This window comes from Amphiura filiformis, chromosome 2 (assembly GCF_039555335.1).
Source record: "Amphiura filiformis chromosome 2, Afil_fr2py, whole genome shotgun sequence".
Taxonomy (NCBI): Eukaryota; Metazoa; Echinodermata; class Ophiuroidea; order Amphilepidida; family Amphiuridae; genus Amphiura; species Amphiura filiformis.
The window spans coordinates 86898329-86907789 of NC_092629.1; positions in this window are offsets into that span (position 1 = coordinate 86898329).

Consider the following 9461-nt stretch of genomic DNA (forward strand, 5'->3'; position numbering starts at 1 on the left):
CGTACGAAACTCGGGGAGCTGATCCTGGTTGCGAAGGTTATTTGTGGATGTCTAGGGTGTGCGCTCTTGAAGCAGCAAAGTCCCTGAACTGTTGTTAAATGGTTTATGGAATGATGTGGGGCTGTAGTGGTCAGCGACAACCTGTAAGTGTAAAGTGTGCTGAGGCTGTTTTGATAGATTGTGAATCATGCTCCCAAAGTTCTTTTAGTCTCTCCCACATAATACTTTTCCGCATTCCTGACACATGCGATTGTTTTTATATTTTACAGATCCGTACTCGGACCACCTGCTGCAACTTGAAACAGATGGCAGTCCCGTGTACTTGGCGTCACCGAATTACCCCAAGATTTACATCAACCATGCCAATTGCATCTGGTATATTCATGCTCCTTTCGCCAATGGCTCAATTATCGTTAATATCCTGGAGTTAAATACGGAGAATTTCTATGATTACATTAGCATTGGTCATGGAGGGAACACTAGCGATGAATCGACGACGGTGGTGACGATGAGTGGTTATCAAGGACCCGACAAAGTGGTATTTAAAGAAGAAACGGTTATCTGGGTTCGGTTCGTTTCGGATCGTGGTTACGAAAAACGTGGATTCTCACTTGATATGCAGTGGACGGGTGTTAATGGTAAGTTTTAAATTGCCTCACCCATAGAAATTAGAGAGTTTGCGATGCTCCGTACGTGCTGCGTGGACCGTGCGTTTATACGACGTTCAAAACGTGCGTACATAGGCCTATTGCTTGTCTCGGTTCCAAGCTGGTTTGTGCTCCTTCGTCACGAAAGAGAACAAGGCGGCTGGAACAAAGACTAACATCTGATATGGTCATAAGAGGGCGAAGCACTTCAAATTGAGTAGTGTCCGGGTCTTATGTCTACTTCATCCATACTTTTGATTTTTACTGAAAGCCAAGGTTAACATGCTGTGCTTCTCAAATATTATTGTTGCCAAAAAACTAATATTTTGGTAGATTAGGTCTCGTAAACCTGAGGTCCTGGGTTCGATTCCCAGGCGGGATCACTTTTTCTCCTTGTCTCCTTTATTATTTGGGACGGCAAACCTGGTACTGGTAAAAATTAATATTTAGATTAAGGACCACTTCATCCATATTTCATGACTTTCAAAATGAGACTTTTTCGTAGTGAAAATTAGGCGCTTTGCATGAACCGTCGTGATGTCTAACAAAATGTCAATTTCAACTTGGACCATGTGTATATATCATGCGTTTGTATCAAAAAGGAAATTCGCAATCTAATTTTTATACAGCCAATATGCACGTCAATGGACAATCTGTACGTATGAACCGCGCGTATGAAAGAAGTCCGATTTTCACACCTTACTATTGCTTTATTATAATGATTTCGTACAAACAAAAAGGATCATATTATTAGAGAGATTGCGATTTCTAAACGTAGGTATCGGACGCACGTCGATCTATTCAAAACCATTCTCCTGTGTCGAAGCGAGGTCGCGTGTTTTGCCAGTTTTGAAGATTTTGCACGTGCGAAATTAACGTAGATACATCGTTGAAAATGCACAGAATTTGTCCATTTCCAAAAGACAGTCAAGGATAATGAACATAAAAAGGAAAGTCTTACTATTATTATAATCCTTTTTGTTTGCAACAAATCATTATAATATTAGCTGCAGTGATGTTTTTAAAATCGACTTAATTTATACGCGATGTTCACACGCAGAGATTGTCCATTGAAATGTGTGTGATACTTTCCGTATAAAAAATGACATTGCGATTTCACGCATCGTATAAAACGCAGGTGTTACGTAGAAATATGCTGATTTTACGTCATGTCGAAGTTCATGGAACGCGCCTTATGCATTTTCAACGTAGTCTCCGCGTCCATTTCGTACGCAAGAAAAATCTTACAAATTGCAGAAACTGGCTATATTCGCGAACTCGTTTCGATACAGGAGAGTGATTTTGAAATCAATGGCACTTGCTGAGGCAAAATCTCATACTCACAATTATACAGCTCACAACCACCTACATCTCCACACTCGCTGAGGCAAAATCTCACACTCACACTCATACAGCTAACACCCACCTATATATATCACCACGGTACACACACCTTACATACACCCACACCCTAACTATCAGCCCCCACACACCCCAGAAGCACTAAAAAAAACCCAAAAAACAGTAATTATTAATAAATAACAAAATATTGCACATAAATTGATTAATTGAACCAGCCAAATAATAAGGGACAGATTGGATACATCAAGATTTAAATGCTGTCATAAAATCACAGCTTCATATTTACATGTTGGGCGAACATAACCAATATAACCAGATACTAGGTCGCCGGTTGGAACACCAAAGCGCTTGAGACGTGAGAGCATGTACTGCTTTTTGATACCATGTTCTTAGCCTGAGACTGCCAGCCAAGATAGGACTGGACAGTCAGATCAGCCCCAGGAGTTTCAGACACCACCTCAAGCTCAATCCCAGCAATTTGAAGACTAGGAGGGTCATGATGTTCCCTCATGAAGCGAACCTGCATCACCTCGCACTTACTCGGATTGAGCTTGAGATGATGGTCTTTTGCCCAATCATCCAGGTCCTGAACATCATATCCAACCTGGCTGACTTGGTTAGCAGGACGAACCTCTGCAAGGGTGAGATCATTAGTCAGAGACTCCTCAGAAGCATTGTTGATCACACCAAGAAATTTGATGGAGCCAAGCTTAGTGCCCTGAGGAACACCACATGAGAGAGTTTCCTATTCTGACCCGTTGACGACGAGCTGTGAGGAAGTTTATAATACAAGGCAGTAACTCGCTTCTGGCACCAAGCTCGTAGAGTCTCTGGATAGCTAAAGTATGGTCGATGCAATCAAATGCTTTGGAGAAGTCCGGTACACAGTTCCTCTTTTGTTAGTACCTTTGAAAAAAAAATATCAAGAATTTCAACTAGACAATGAGAAGTAGATGACCCTTTGATGCTACCATATTGGTTGCGGTCAAATGCACTAGAAACATCATCAAGCACCCACTTTGCAACAAACCCCTCAAATACCTTTGCCAAAGGGGAAGGTAATGAGATTGGCCTTAGTTTTGAGATTGTAGTAGTTTCCTTTGAAATTGGGGCAATTGTGGCATCTTTCCAAACTTTGGGGACAATTCCATCTTTTAAAGATGAGTTGAATATATCTGCTACTGGGATGCTAAACTCACAGGCAAACTCTGTGATCAACCTCCCAGGAAGACCGTCAGGTCCAGCTGCTTTTTTAACATTCAATGTTTTCATAACATTGTACATATCCCACGAGGTGGCAGTCTTACAGGTAGGAAGTCATGCAGCTATCTTAAGAATCTCTGAACCAATACTAGGCTTGTTTGTACTCATTTTAATGCATTTGTCATGCTCTTTCCAAATGTGGTCATGAAAATTTCAATCATGAAATTTTTGAATTAAAACAATTGAAACTCTACATTATCGGAGGAGTTCTATATTGAGTTTACAACATAATATCGTAGAATCACACAAACGTCCTATTTATGTAGCGTTAAAAACACATTACGAGTTGATTTACAAGATATTCTTTCCTGGTCCCTTGTTCATTCTTTACATTCAAACATCCTTGAATTGTGTGAATGATAGGCCTACTAATACTCAGTGAAATTGATACGAATGTCAATGAAGCCCACAATTAATGACATTTTATTACGTACTGCAAATCATCGATAAACATGGCAAATTGCTTTCAAAATGCAGGTTTTTTTACATCCTTTGTAAATTTATAACAGTCACCAGAAGATGAAAACATAATAACATACACAACTTTTAGTTGAAACCTGTTATGAGTGTAATGGTAGAATATAAAATCACATGGCACATGGATTATTCCATTTCACAGTTATTTAAAAAAAAAGTTTTTAAAACGATTTAAAAGGTATTTAAATTTAATTTCTAGGATGAGATATTTTCTTTTATCAGTCATGTGACACATTCAGATGTTGCTTCTGCAACATTCAGTGGACTTCGGTTGTATATATAAATGCGCATATATAAATGCGCACGTGACCAGATGGCCAGTGCCATGTTCGTGTTACCTCACTGTCAATCACTGAAATTGCGACCACAGTTCCAGGTGGTGGCCGCATTGCATTCTCTAAATTCAGTAAATTTTCATCGTCAACCGTGTAATTGAATGGGATTATTTTGAAATTTTAAAACGCTTGAAATATCACAAACAAATAGGCCTATGTTGATAAATAATATAAATACAAGCTAAAACCGTTGGGGTTCGATAATGAACCCCACAAAATTAACCGACTATATATTGGAAAATGCCATACGGCCGGGCGGTTTCACAAGTTGCCGGCCAATCATGTCCCCTTTCATACTTTCATGCCGTTGTGACAAGAGGTATGACTTATCAGCCATTCACAAGTCTTGATTGTGTCTGTTTGTCTACAATGCGCGTGTGTCACGCCGCTCGGCGGCAAGCAGCATGATAGTATGAAACCAGCACAACGTCATAGATATGGCCAATTGGCACGCCCATTTCGCACGGAAATTATGAAATATAAGTTTGTAAATCAGCTATATCTAGCTTTTCCGTAGTTAATTTTTTTTCCCGTGATGGAAAACGTTAATAAAGAGTTTATCTTTCGGGTCAAGTTATTTTACCCTTTGCAATCAATGCCACTATTTTGCAAAAGCAATTTTCCTTGCGACCTGTCATTTTCCCCTATACTTTTGCACGGGGAGTTTATGTACATCCGGGTACCTTATATCGTTTAATACGATATGGCGACTTGTAGATGTCACGTGCGCATTTATATATGCGCATTTATATATACAACCGAAGTCCACTGACATTATTGAGTATTTTGTGTAAATATGACAAGTACCGTGTAACTTTTGGGCAGCTTATCAATTTTGAGGTTTTACATAATTATTTTAAATATAGAATATTTTGTTCCACAACGCCGTTTTTCCCAATGAAATCGGACATTCCTAAGTGAAGATATTGAGTTTGTTAGTTATGGTATTAAAAAATTTGAAATATCGGCCTTTAAAATAGTATTGACAATGTTGAGAGTAGGAATTACCTTGAAAAATGTCTAAAACATACAATATTTCAAACATTAATAACAGTCGCAAATTCGTAACTGTCGCGGTAGATTGCAATCTGCGCCATGATTACGGTGAAGGACACCGGTTCAAATCCTTTGTTTGGAGCCAATCAATAAAAGCATGCAGGGCCTCTATTGGATGTCGAGTAAAAGAACGAACCGGTGATTACTGACAGCTTTACTATCTTCTCCCGATCATGTCATGATAATCGTGTTTGTTTGTTTGTTTGTTTGTTTGTTTGTTTGTTTGTATTTTTGTTTGTTTGTTTTCAGAGACTTGCAATTCAGAACATTTTCAATGCCAGTCGGGACACACCTTGTTGTGTTTACCAACTCATTTAGTATGCAATGGCTACCCTAATTGTCTTGACCAAAAGGATGAAGAATCGTGTGGTATGTAAAACGACTGTTAAACAGTGGTGAAAACAACGCTCAAAAGTCACCTTTTCTTTAATTATACTCCTCCAGATTTCAGATTTAGGTTGAGATTTATTTCTAGACATTCACAGAAAATTGCATTACGATCGAACAGGTTTACAAAACGTATTGTGTGGTGGATTAAGGTATGGGCCCAGCTTTTCCAGACACGTGCTCAATATCGCCTCGTCACGCGATTTTCTGTGAATTTCTTGAAAACATATCTCAACCTATAATCTGAAATATGGAGGGGCACTTTTCACGAAAAAGTGATTTTTGAGTTTATTTTTCGACACACTTTCTGTGCCAAAACCCATTTTATTTAAATCGTGATTTAAATCAATTGATTTAAATTGCGCCAACCCTGGGTCGAACCAATGTCTTGTATAATGAAAATGCCGTTTACGGGAGCGTATGCTTCTAATGAAAGAATTATTATTGAATCAGCATTGTCCCCGGCCCCTCAGGTAATAATCATGAAGTTATTTTACAACATAATTGCGTTTTTATAGCTTATCAACCGTTGTCATCATTATTCATCATTTCCCTAGAGTTTTGCGGAAAACGTGACATTCGCCTAGATCAGTGGACAAGCAACGTTACGGTGACAACGCCCCGATATCCTGACGAGTATCCTAACATGTTGGTATGTGTTTGGCATGTAACCAACAATGTAGCAGATAGCAGCATCAAGCTGTCATTCTTGGACTTCATGACAGAGTTGTACTTCGATAATCTGACACTTTGGTAAATTCACCTTTTCGGGAAATCCCATAAACCTTTGCGGCTTAGCCTTATACACGTGACGTCGATGCGAACATCGTTAGCAAATATTGGCTCTGCGCATGGTGACTTGCGCAGTAACGATGTGCCATCGGCGTGACGTATTGTAGGGTTGATTCGCAAAGACTTATGGAATTTACCGGACAGGTTAATTAAGCTTAGAAACTGTAAGCTTAGAGCATGTGTGCCCTAACGGAGTGTTTCCACTTAGTAGTTGTTGTCCGGTGGGTACGTCATCATTTTTGGTGGGTATGATCGGCTGAACTGGAAATGGTCGGTCTTTTGGGAGTTGTGACGTATCTGTAAAACGGTTTTTTTAGAGTTGCTAACTGCCAGGTCTTTATTGGCTTTCTGGTTGAAAGTCGTCTAAAATAGATATGAGAGGAACTGTGAGCAAATTCGGGGTCTTTTAGAGCTAAAATTATCAACATCAAGTGTTTTTTAGCGCTTTGTTTTAGTAAAATTCCGGAGTCTTTCGGAGTTGCGCGGACGCGCAATCCAAAAACAGGGGTCTTTCCCTGGATGATATTCATTTGTGTTGAGTGGCCCCCGGGGGTTGTTGTACCCTAACTCGTTTGATGTTTTCCACATTGCGTGAATATGTTTTTGGTTGCGCAAAGTTGTAATATTTGACTGACAGATCATGATGATGCTGAGCCCCAAAAGTGTGCGAAAACACCTTTTTGTGTTTGAGTAGGCTACTTGAGTTGTTTTCTGTATAGTTTTGATTTGTTACTGGGCAATTTTTTGCTTTGTTTGGTTAGTAGCGTTTATCATCTGATTGGGGTGGCACACCGGGACTGATTTAAGGGGTACTGGGTCTAATTGAGGGGGTATTTGTTTCTATCAAATTTTACAACTTTGAATCCAATTGGGGCACATACCACTCCCCTGCTCATATGACGCTATTCCATCAAAGATAAGGCATAATACAATCATTACGTTACAAGTGCCTTGAAATATTCGTAACATTTCACCGCTGACCGAATTTCCCGCCAAATTGATGGTTTAAAGTAACTCATTTAGTCAAACAGCACCTTTAGCTTGGTGTCCAATTATTTACTCATACGATCCATTTGGCACATTCTTCGTTCAATATTCTCAAATATGCAAATGAGGGTTAGGGTTATCTCATTTGCATATTAAGAAATATCGAATGAAGTAACTAATTTCACTTTTATTACGAAGGTTTGGTAGCGATTTGAATGAAAATCTGGCGATAGAATTTGGTGGAGAGTATCCTCCAGAGACAGTGGTAATACCCAATGAAGAACATGTGTGGATACAATTCGTATCAAAAGGCTGGGACACGTATCGTGGGTTTGTTATAGGACTTACTCTTCAACCCAATACAGGTTTGTTAGACGAGCACCCAATGTCCTATTCCAGTTACCATCCATACACCCCCTGTGGAAGACATGACGCCCATTCAGGTTACCCCTATTTGAAATTCACACTCCCTGTGTGGAAGATTATGGTTACGTCTTCCATCATACGGGGTATGGATTTCAACTGGAATAGCCCGATATGCGCATTACCATGCACTTGGCAATAAACATGGACACTGTATGCTGTCATCTGGAATACAGTGTGATGATCTTATGATCTTAGGTAATTGCGCTATCCGTGGCTTTGATCTAATCACATGGTTTATCACATGTTTTTTTTAATTTGTTAAATCGAAATTTTAAATATCGCCTTATTTTGTTATCACAAGCAACGGGCACTGTTGTTATTGAAGACAAACTTATAGTACGCCAAAACGATGCTCATTTAAAATAAGCGTGGATGTCCCCACCTAAAAGTCCACCATTTAAATACTATTGTGCAAAAAGTGTCTGCAATTTAGACACATGTATGACAGAATGAATAGCGGGAACGCCCCTACACGGTCTACTTTATTACTGCCTCTGTATTTTAAATGATTGAAAGTCACAGATTAGTGACAAATATCTTTTTTTGCTGAATAATTTCAATGATCAACTTGTGTACATGTTTTCTCGCTAGATCCACTATGCAATGATGGGCAGTTCGTGTGCCAGTCTGGGGTTGGATGTTTGCGTGACGATACAGTATGTGATGGTACAGCACTGTGTTTAGATGCAACAGATGAACAGTGTGGTATGTATACTGGCGGTCACCCGTCTTTCGCGGTCACCGTCTTTCGCGGTCACCGTCTTTTGCGATGAGGATGCAATGATGATGAAGATAATAATGATTTTATTTATTTATTTTATTCATATTTATCCAGGGTAGCCCAATTCAGCCGATAGCTGGTCTTACATGGGGCCCTGCAATACATTTACATAACATTAAAAGGCAACAATTTTCAACATGCAATTTATATAAAATATACAACTATTAGATACAAAATTAAAATACAGAAATATATACAATTTTCAAAGTAGAAAGAAATACATCATTAACAAGTACATGCTCAATTTTTTTTTTAAGACTTGAACCTTTGCTTGAAAGTCTGCACATTTATAGAACTTCTTACATCATTACTCAGTTTATTCCAAACCTCAACCCCACTGTATGAAAAAGATGATTTAAAGTACCCAGTGTCATAACCATTTGTGCAAGGCGGTAGAGCCAATAAATTGGACGCAGCTTGTCTGGTGTTCACATTATGTTTTTCATGTACATAAGAAAACCTGTTGATAAGGTACTGTGGTGATATATCGTTAAGACATTTAAACATTAACAGTGATTTGAAATACATTGCACGATTTGGAAGTGATTCCCATCCTAATATAGGAAACATTATATCAGAAGACGTAAGGTAGTTGGCACGCAATATTATTCTAGCACATCGCTTTTGTAAAACACATAATTTACGTACATCTTCATTGAAGCGACCAAACCAAACTACACTGCAATAGTCGAATTGCGGTTGGATAAGAGCCTTATATAAAACATTAAGAGTGCGAACGTCAAGAAATGGTTTTAGACGTCTCAAGAGTCCTATTTTACAAAATAATTTCTGTATGACTGAATTAACATGATCGTGCCAAAGTAATTTAGAATCTATCTTTACACCAAGACATTTGGCACTATGAACTCTTACAAGTTGACAATCATCAATGGAAACTGAAAAAGCAGAGCATTTATCATTGCGTAACTTAGGCTCACTACCAATGAG